The sequence below is a fragment of the Lontra canadensis genome, unplaced genomic scaffold (assembly GCF_010015895.1).
Source record: "Lontra canadensis isolate GAN:19392208 unplaced genomic scaffold, GSC_riverotter_1.0 scaffold31, whole genome shotgun sequence".
Taxonomy (NCBI): domain Eukaryota; kingdom Metazoa; phylum Chordata; class Mammalia; order Carnivora; family Mustelidae; genus Lontra; species Lontra canadensis.
This window is the reverse complement of record NW_022631025.1, coordinates 13,610,748-13,621,510: the sequence shown is the minus strand read 5'-3', so window position 1 is coordinate 13,621,510 and position 10,763 is coordinate 13,610,748.

Below are 10,763 nucleotides of genomic sequence, written 5' to 3'. Positions count from 1 at the left end.
AGTTTGCTTTATGTGTTAGTGGATCTAGTTTTTTTTTTTTCTAACGGATTGTGCAAAAGTGCTTTTCTCAAAATCCTTGGCATTTATAGTTGTCAAAATAATAATCGAAGCAATAAAAACAACCTTCAAGCACAGAATATAAATTTTCACCAACCTTCAAATTAATATAAAATGATATTAAGTTCATAAATGTGTCTTTTAGTACCAAAATTTAAATAAATGGCCACACTTTAAAAAAAAAAATGTTAAAGACACATGATTTCTCAGTTAATGTATTTAAGTTCTTTACAGAAAGCTTGAGCTTAGGATATTCTTTTACTCTAAACTTGTAAATAACCACAAATAATAATTCATTCTAAAAGTAATGACAAAACCTAGTTTGCTGCACATGCACTAGACTCCATAACCATTGCTTTCTGCCCATCCAATAATTGTTTATTCTTTATTTTTAATTGATTACCCAGAAGGAGACAATGGATTACTTCTTTAAAAAAAATCCTTATTTAAATTCTATTTAGTTAACATACACCATACTTTGAGTTTCTGTGTAGAATTCAGCGATTCATCTGTCTTAAATAACACCCAGTGCTCATTCCATCAAGTGCCCTCCTTAATGCTGATCACCCAATTACCCATGCCCCCAAACATTTCCCCTCCAGAAACTCTCAGTTTGTTCTCTACAGGTAAGAGTCTCTTATGATTTGCCTCCCTCTCTGTTTTCATCTGATTTTATTGTTCCTTCCCTTTCCCTGAGTTCATCTGTTTTTTTTCCTTAAATTCCACATATGAGTGAAATCATATGGTATTTGCCTTTCTCTGCCTGACTAATTTTGCTTAGCATAATACCCTGTAGTTCCATCCACATCATTGCATATGGCAAGATTTCATTCTTTTTGATGGCTGAGTAATATTCTGTGATGTGTGTGTACATGTATATACCACATCTTTATCCATTCATCTGCTGATGGACATCTGGGCTCTTTCTGTAGTTCAGCCATTGTGAGTGTTGCTGCTATAAATATTGGATGCATGTGCTCCTTTGAATCCCTATGTTTGTTTTCTTTGGGTAAATACTTAGTAGTGCAGTTGCTGGGTTGTAGGGTAGCTCTATTTTTAACCTTTTGAAGAACCTCTATACTGTTTTCCAGAGTGCCTGCACCAGTTTGCATTCCCACCAACTGTGTAAGAGGGTTCCTCTTACACTCTGCATCCTTGCCAACATCTATTGTTTCTGGAGTTGTTAATTTTAGTCATTCTGACTGGTATGAGGTTGTATCTCATTGTGGTTTTGATTTGTATTTGATATTGTATTTGATTTGTATTGATGCCAAGTGGTATTGAGCAGTTGTTCATGTGTCTGTTTGCCATTTGGATGTCTTCTTTGGGGAAATGTCTGTTCAAGTCTTCTGCCCATTTCTTGACTAGATTTTTTGGTTTTTGGGTATTGAGTTGGATAAGTTCTTTATAGATTTTGTGTTACTTCTTTATACATGTTTAGTTAATTTGAGCCTTTGTTTTTTGCTCCCACTTGGGATTCTGAAGAGGTGGGAGTATGTTATACTCCTGTCAGTTTCAATTTCAGACCTATCCCTGATAACATGCAATAACCAGAAGTCTTAACTAAATTAAATATGTGGGTGAATTTGATTGAAATTTATGTTCATATCTTCATTGTTTTTAAATCACAGATACAGAAATCTTGGTATTAATACAATAAAAAGGGCTTTCACAGTAGTAATAAACCAAATAACTAAAAATGAATATTTGGATGAGTGAAGAAGTGCAGTGAAACTTAGCCTAAGTAATACGCTATGAAGCTGGAAGAACTGCTTTATCTCTTGTAAAATTCTCTAAAAGAAATATACACTTAATGCCTCCTCATCTATACATGTATTTCAGTAACTAGTCAACAGAATAAGATCTGTTTAAAAAAAAATTGACAAAATAGTGGGCCCTGTGTATAGCAGAAAAGTATAGGAGACAAACACAAAAAGATTAGTTTAATTATAATAAACAAAAAGAGGAAACTCCATGCTTAAACAACAAACCCAGTCTGGGGCACCTGGGTGGCTCAAGTGGGTTAAAGCCTCTGCCTTCGGCTCAGGTCATGATCCTGGGGTCCTGGGATTGAGCCCCGCATCGGGCTGTCTGCTTACTGGGGAGCCTGCTTCCCCCTCTCTCTCTACCTGCTTTTCTGCTACTTGTGATCTCTCTCTCTCTCTGTGTCAAATAAATAAATAAAATATTTTAAACAACAAACCCAGTTAATACAAATTGAGATATATGCTTAATTATTCATGTATTTGTGACTGGTATTTATTATCTTCAATGTGTCATACATTCTGCCTACTTGGTGCTGGGATATTAAAATATATTAGTTATGGTCCTGGAGTTGAGGTCCTCAGATGCTGGCTAGGGCCCAGGTAAAAACAATAACAACAACACTGAACCATAATAAAATGAGGAGACACATATGAGGTGGCCACAGGAAAATGGGTGCAAGGAACAGTTGGGAGTAGTGACTTCTTATAATAACTGCATCAGGGCTGGCATTAAAAAACAATGAAACTTAAGTAGGACTTGATCAGATAAAAAATAAAATATTAAGATCTTAGTCAAGGATTTGTCATTAGTATTTGCATGTTCGCAAAGAGATAATTATTAGGAAAGAAAGAATGACAGGCAAGTCCATAGCTGTGGATTGAGAATTAGGAAAACTAGGTAAAGAAGAGGCATCATGTCAAAGTCAGAAGTAACAGAGCTAGGATGTTGCAACCTAATGTCATAGTTTACTGAAGTAATTCTTCAGTCCTGCACTGGAGTTACGTCCACCAATTATACATACCCTCTTATCACAGAATTCCTCTTCTTTTTAAATTTTTAAATTTTAATTCCAGTATAGTTAACATATAGTGTTCTATTAGTTTCAGGTGTATGACATAGTGATTCAGCATTCTATACGTTACTCAGTGTTCCATCATGATGAGTATGATAAGTATGCTCTTTTATCCCCATCACCTATTTTAGCCATCTCCCCACCAACCTCCCCTCTGGTAACTACTCTTCTCTATATTCTCTGTTCTCTGTAGTTAAGAGAATTGCTCTTCTAAACACAAAACAAAAGTGTTCATATGCCCATGTATATATTAGTGTTCTTATCAGTACTCTGCAAAAGCTGGAACCAACTCTGCTCATCAACATGGAATAGATAAATAAGTTGTGTTATATTCACTCAACAGAATACTATGATTTTTTAAAAATTTATGTTATTGCTTCTGTAGTGAGTTTCACAGCGAGGATTCAAACCCAGACAGTTTTATTCCCGTAACCTCTGTCCGTCACCTTCACTATGACAGCCAGACTGAACCAGTGAACTCAATTCTGTAAAACTACATCCCACGCTATACTCTCTCTTTCACAGAATTATGACATACTTAATTCTGGTGTTATATGCATGGATGAGAGTATTTATTAACTACCCTCCCCCACCAGAACCTCCTACTCTCTCTCTCTCTCTTTTTTAAGATTTTATTTATTTGACAAAGAGATCACAAGTAGGCAGAGAGGCAGGCAGAGAGAGAGAAAGGAGAAAGCAGGCTCTATGCTGAGCAGAGAGCCCGACGAGGGGCTCGATCCCAGGACCCTGAGATCATGACCTGAGCCAAAGGCAGAGGCTTAACCCACTGAGCCATCCAGGTGCCCAGAACCTACTACTCTTTAGAGAAGCATCAAATCGAACTATCTTCTCATACAAACACAGTAGCTGGGAATGCAAGAAAGCTGCATATAATAGAATCTTATCCCATCTAAATGTTTTTTAATTTGTTTAAGTGGACCCCAAATATTTTAGCAATCATTGAATTAGAAAAGTAACAGTGGATGTTCCTGGCTGGTTACAGCAAATCCCTGGACTTGCCTCCCTTTCTCTGTACCTGCTGTTTGTTCTCACTCCCAAACAACCTTGACCCTGTTTCAGATTTTTTATCTGCCATTCAACCTCAAGTAAACATCTGGTTCTATATCTTTACTATTGCTAGGGTCCTTTTACATCTCATAATGGCTTCTGATACTATGTAAGAAACTATAGAAATGGAAGAAAATTTAGGCCATTGACCTCCATTACACTGTCTTCCACACATTTATATTCTGACGTTTCAAAGTAGTTCACAAATAACTTGAACTATTAGATAAAAAGTTAACAAGAATATGAGCCATGAGATTTTTTTCTGGATATCAAGTGTGCTATCTCAGACAAAAAACTTTCAGAGGGTGTTAAGGAGTTCTTTAATAGCCTCAAGATTGTCACTTCTCTGTGTCTTATTCAGTGGGTTCTGGTGATCTAGAATGGTTGGTGCAGTCTCTTAGGCATTTATGGAATCTTCAGACTTGAAAGGTCATAACATTTAAAGAATATTATGAGTTAATATGATCAGGAGCCATCGATGCTTTTGCCAAGACTTTTATATACCAGGGTCTTCTGGCTGGCATTAACTGCAAAAAAGATACACGTGCAGCCCTAAGCCTGAATATTATTTAATAGCATCTTTCAGTGCTTCTGTTTATTTTTTCTTTCTTTTCTTTCTTTTTTTTCCTTTCCTTTTCCTTCCACCCTTCCTCTCTCCCTCTTTACCTCCCTCCCTCCCTTCCTTCCTTCCTTCTTTGAAAGCATCTTTCAACTAACATCTTCTTCCATGAATAGAAGTCTTTTCTTTTTCTTTTATTTAAATTCAAGTTAGTTAACATATAGTGTATTATTAGCTTCAGGGGTAGCAGTGCTACTCTTCTTGATGATGAACTACAGATGGAGTGTTTTTCTTTACTTGTAGGCCTAGGTCAGGATGACTCTGACACTGGCAGTCCCAAGTCACAAAACCTCTAATATCAAGCCTCTTAATTCCCATTTTGACGTTCTTTGCAACAGATTCAATTTTATCTTTGTGCTTCTCTAGTGTTTTATTGAGGGGAGGATATCTAATCTTGCATATGCTTTTCATATGTTGGCATGAAAGTTGTATTTCATAATCAAAATTCACCCAAGGGAGACAAGGTGGATCAGTCTCTCTGCAGCCACTTCCTGTTGCTGCCCAGTTCCCATCACCACCCATCACAGAGATCTGCATAACTTTGGGGGCTGCCTATGCTCAGTGACTTGCTTCCTGGGTTTACTATTCAGACTTGGCCTTTCTATTGATTTAATGCTCAGAATGGAATACACTGAGACTTCAGTCTATGACTCTACACCCTGGCACAGACTGCTTTATTGAGAAGTATTTAGGTAATTAAGAATTATATAGGCAAGTGACATCTGTGACAAGGAGCACACACATGACAAAATTTCATAGATCCTACCACCACACCCAAAGCCATCACATTGCCATATCAAGGGTCATGAGTGTAAGTTTTCCTGGTATCAAAAGGGTATAGGAAAGACTGGATGAATTCACTTTGGACTTCCTGTACTGTCTAATAATCTCATTTGGTAACAAGGGTGAATTACTTGCTAGGGATGCCATAACAAAGTACTACAAATTGCATGTCTTAGACAAAAGAAGCATACTGTTTCAGAGTTTAAGCTGGCAGTCTAAAATTAAGGTGTTGGCAGGATTGATTCCTTCTGAGGGTTGTGAAATAAGAGGCTGTTCTAGGCCTCTCTTCTTGGCTTGTCAGTAGCTGTCTTCTCCCTATGTCTCTTAATATCATCTTCCCTCTACGTGTGTCTGTCTCTCTGTCTAAATTTCCCCTTTTTATCGGGATAATAGTTCTTTTGGATTTGGGGCCACCCTAATGGCCTCATTTTAACTTAACTCTGTAAAGATCCTATTTCTGAAACAGAATCACCTTCTGAGGTGCTGGAAATTACAACTCCAACATATTTTTTGTAGTGTGTAGGGGACAGAACTCAGTCTAGAACAAAGAATATGAAATAATTGAAGTAGATAGCCTCCCATCTACTCACATAGTTTATGATTACTGTGATAGAAATTGATGCTACTGTTGAGTCAGATGGGTCAGTCATTTATCTCATCCTCAGATTAGGGATTGAATATGTGTTAAAATGTACAGATAGGCTGAGAAGTATTTTCCTGATTGGCAGTCATAAAAATAGAAAAAATATATATAATCAATAATGTTATTTGACTTTGTGCACCTGGTGTTTTACTGCATAAGATGCTAGGCTAATCATTGAGACCTTCTGCCAATAGAAGGGTAGAAGATATTCTCTGTTAGGATTATTTCCCCACCCTTTTACTTAAAAGCATTGCTACTCTCTCTCTCTCTGTCTATATACTGAAGGAATATAGTCTAGAACCTTTAACAGCAGAAATATATATGTATAAAGAGGTTAACACATAGCTAAGCACCTGTACTATTTTTAGTTCTTGTGTTACCCTGATTGTTTGCTATTTTAATAAAGACAGCATTTAGAAATTAAATTTCAACTAGAAATTATACTAAACTCCATTGCACATGGCATGGGAGAAAACTGAGGACTTTAGCCATTCACCTTCTACCTCCTTTGCCCTAAATCCAGGTATCTTTTTGCTATTCACATTAATCCTGAAGAGCAATTCCCTGTAAGCCAGTTATTCTCAATTTTGTACGTCCTTGCCTTCACTGTTCTTAAGAGGTAATAATGAAGTCATATCAGTAGAACAGGGAGGCATGCCCTAAGGAGTGGCTAAGAATAACTGCTCAAGGGGCACCTGGGTGGCTCAGTGGGTTAAAGCCTCTTCCTTCCGCTCAGGTCATAATCTCAGGGTCCTGGGATCGAGCCCGGCATTGGGCTCTCTGCTCAGCGGGGAGCCTGCTTCCCTCTCTCTCTCTCTGCCTGCCTCTCTGCCTACTTGTGATCTCTGTCAAATAAATAAATAAAATCTTAAAAAAAAAAGAATCACTGCTCAATATACTGATAGTAACACCTCATATGGGTACAAATAAATACATAATTACATAAATATGTATATCTATGTATATATACAAATGTAACTATTTTCTCATTGATGGAAACATGAGAATCAAAGTTGGTCTTCTGTTTACACTTCCGGTGCCATAAATGTGTGATTATTTTTACCCCACCTGATCCGAAAAATGATTTTGAGATAGCCTATACAATGAAATCGGTCCAACAGTATAAAGGTAATCAAAAACCTTGTAATAAAGGAAAAGGCCAGTAAAATAATATAAATTCAATAGAATGTTTACTATGTAAAATACATGACAATGACACATTACATTAAAGAAAGATCTAATCCAAATATTCAAGGATGATTTATCATTAGAATATCAGGCAATGTGTCACTGCACTAAAAAAAAATTTATGTATCTTGATAGATGCCATAACACATTTTTTAAAAAGATTTTATTTGAGAGGGAGAGAGAAAAAGCACGAGCAGGGTGAGGGGCAGAGGAGAAGGAGAAGCAGACTCCCTAAGCAGGGAGCCCTACATGGGGCTCCATCCCAAGACTCCCAAATTATGACCTGAGCCAAAGGCAGATGGATGCTTAACCTACAAGCCACCCACAGGCCCCCATAACAACATTTTATAAAGTTCAATATTTTCAATGATTACAAACTTTTAAAACACTAGGCATAAAAGGGAACTTTTTTAGCACAACAAAACCTGCATACTTAAAGACATCATACATGTGATGAACAAATTTTAAGACATTACATCCCTTGTCAGTTGTTCTTTTGTTTAACTTGTTTCTCTGACTTTTCAGGAGTTCCACATTTGGAACTCTCTAGTTTACTTTCCAACCTTGGAACTCAGCACTCATTGATACCATTCTACAAATAATATTCCCTGTTTTGGTCCTGTCACCTTTCAAGGCTAGAATAGAGATATACTTTCTAAGGAGATAATTAGGCATTCAAAAAAACCTCCAATTTGCTAATAGGCCAACTAGAAATTTATGAAAAACTGGATAATTTTAATTGATTTGAACAATTCCTTATTTGTAAACTATCTTCATGGTTTGTTTCTCAGTTTGTATATGCATTTTATATTCTTGTTTTTATAAGAATATGAGTATATAGTATACATGTATATGCACATATTTTGTGCACAGAGAAATGTCATAAATTTATGATTCTCAAATGATGTTTATGAGTACATTGTTTTTATTTTTAGAACACTATTAGAAATATTAAGATACAGATTCTATTAGGATATTTCGGACATAGAGTGTTGATCTCTGATCAATAGATCAGACAGATCCCTATAAAATAATTTGGGGAAAGGAAGATACAAGTGGAAGAAATAAGCAGAATTTGGAGTCCTTGAGATTATAAATAATAATGACAGTTCTTAATATAGTTTCTAATAAGTTGTGAAAACTAGATCATTGTGTCTCTATCATGGCTATGAATCTCAGTTCTGTTGAAAGCTTATTTTTGCTTTTTGGTTTTTTTAATTTTGTTTGTATTTTATTTTATGTCTTCCTGTTCAGTATTTTGATTTATTTTTCCTTTTTTTTTTAAAGATTTATTTATTTGACAGAGAAAGACAGAGAGAGAACACAAGCAGGCAGAGAGGCAGGCAGAGGGAGAGGGAGAAGCAGGCTCCCCGCTGAGCAGGGAGCCTGATGCGGGGCTCCATCCCAGGACCCCAGGATCATGACCTGAGCTGAAGGCAGTGGCTTAACCCACTGAGCCACCCAGTTGCCCCTTATTTTTCCTTTTTTATTGAATGTTTTCCTTATAATTACTAAATCAGAATCTCAAGTTATGATACTAAGTAATTGAAAATTTTGTCTCTAGTATTCTATAGAGATAGATACATATGATAAAAGAAATATGCTTTAAATCATATTATTAAGTAAAAACAATTCTTAGGCACAACACAATTTAAATATATATGTATTAATATATATATTTATATATATATATATATTAAAAACTTTGAGAGAGATATGTATATTTCTCTCAAAGTTTTTAATATAAGTCATAGCAAAAGAAATCCACCAGAGTATTTCCATCAGAGTATTGCCTATGATGATGGGTTGATAATGGGCCTTATAATCAGAGATAGGGAGAAATAACGTAAAATAAAATAATAGAGAAATTGTGCATGAGTTAGCATTTGTGGTAAAGACTGAGTCATTATTCACCCACACCACTGCCTCCTGTGAACACAGTGGAAGACTGTCTTTTAGACTCCATATGAGTTGGCTGCAACCATGTAAGTGAGTTCTGAATGATGAAATGAAAAACAGCACTTTTAGCCTAATCATTACACCTTGTGCATAATCACCCCTTCATTCTCTTTTCTTCTGCTTGTGAATTCAGCATCACAGATGAAAAGCTCTTGGATACCTGACTTACCATGGAGAGTCTGCCTGACTCATCACACTGGACTATGACTAGGTGAGAAATAATCATTTAGGCTGCTAAGCTAGCAAGATGTGGTGTTGTTAGAGTACCTAGCAATAATCACCCTTAACAGGATGATGATGGGGTACCATGAAACGTATGATTAAATAAAAGTCGTTTCTGTGGGAGAAATGTAAAAGAAAAAGGAAAAAGAGAAACAGAAGAGGAAAGGTTCCACATAACAATATTTTACAAAGCCTCCATACAAATCAGTGTTCATATGTATTACTGTATAAGCAAAAGTAGAAAGAGAATTCGTATTTAAAATATTCACAAGTTTAAGTTTTGTCCATATTAGAGTAACTGGAACCAAATATCCCTTTCAGCTATTAAAAACCAGATAACACAAATAAAAGAGTTGTTTTCAGAAATTGGAAAACAGAACATGGGAGTGTGACACATAAGGCAAGAAAACAAAGAGGTTAAAGTCATGGTTACCTCATTTGCTATCTAAAAACACTTTCTGGATCATGGCACTGGGAGGAGAAATCCGATGGTAACTGTGGTCTTGTTGCATTGAGAAAACAGAAATTACTTTTGTGGAAGACTGAGCCAGCTGGTCGTGCAAGGCAGAATACTATAAAGGATGAAGGTAGGCAGAGGGATCCTTTTGAATTGTGGGTGCATATTAATCTGGGCACACAAAGGAATAATCTTCATCAGACTAAGGAGGTGAAAATTCTCAGGAGCTCTATGCTGGATAATTCAGAGATCACACAGACACACAGACCTGGGAGTCATTTGGATAACTGGGGTGTTCAGGAGAGACACATAAAATGCTTTTTTTTTTTTTTTTTTTTAGCAGGAATGAACTATCTATATAAAGGCTATTTTAGACCTTCCCTACAAAGCTTAAAAAGAAGTGTAAAGAGACCAAAGTAATCAGTTAAAATGTACATTGTCCCCAAATTTATCTATAAATTAAATCAGTCTCAGTCAAATTCCAAATAGACACCTTATAGAAACTGAAAAGTTCATTCAAAATACATGCAGAAATGAAGAGAACTTAGAATAACCAAAATAATTTTGAAAAATAAGAACAACTTTGGAGATTTATACCACTTAAAATCAAAATTCATTATAAAGGTCAAAAATCATGACAGTTGTAGCACTAGCATAAAGTTAAGACAAAAATGAATGAGGGGTGCCTGGTGGCTCAATTGGTGGAGTATGTGACTCTTTATCTCAGGTTGTGAGTTCAAGCCCTGTGGTGGGTATGGAGACTACTTAAAAATTAAATCTTAAAAGGAAAAAAAAAATATAAAGATAAAAGTGAATGGATCAGAATAGCAAGACCAGAAATAGAACCGCATACACAAAGCCAATTGGCATTTGACATAGTTACCAAGGCAATTCAGTGGGGGTAGAGATCATGTTTTCAACAAATTAT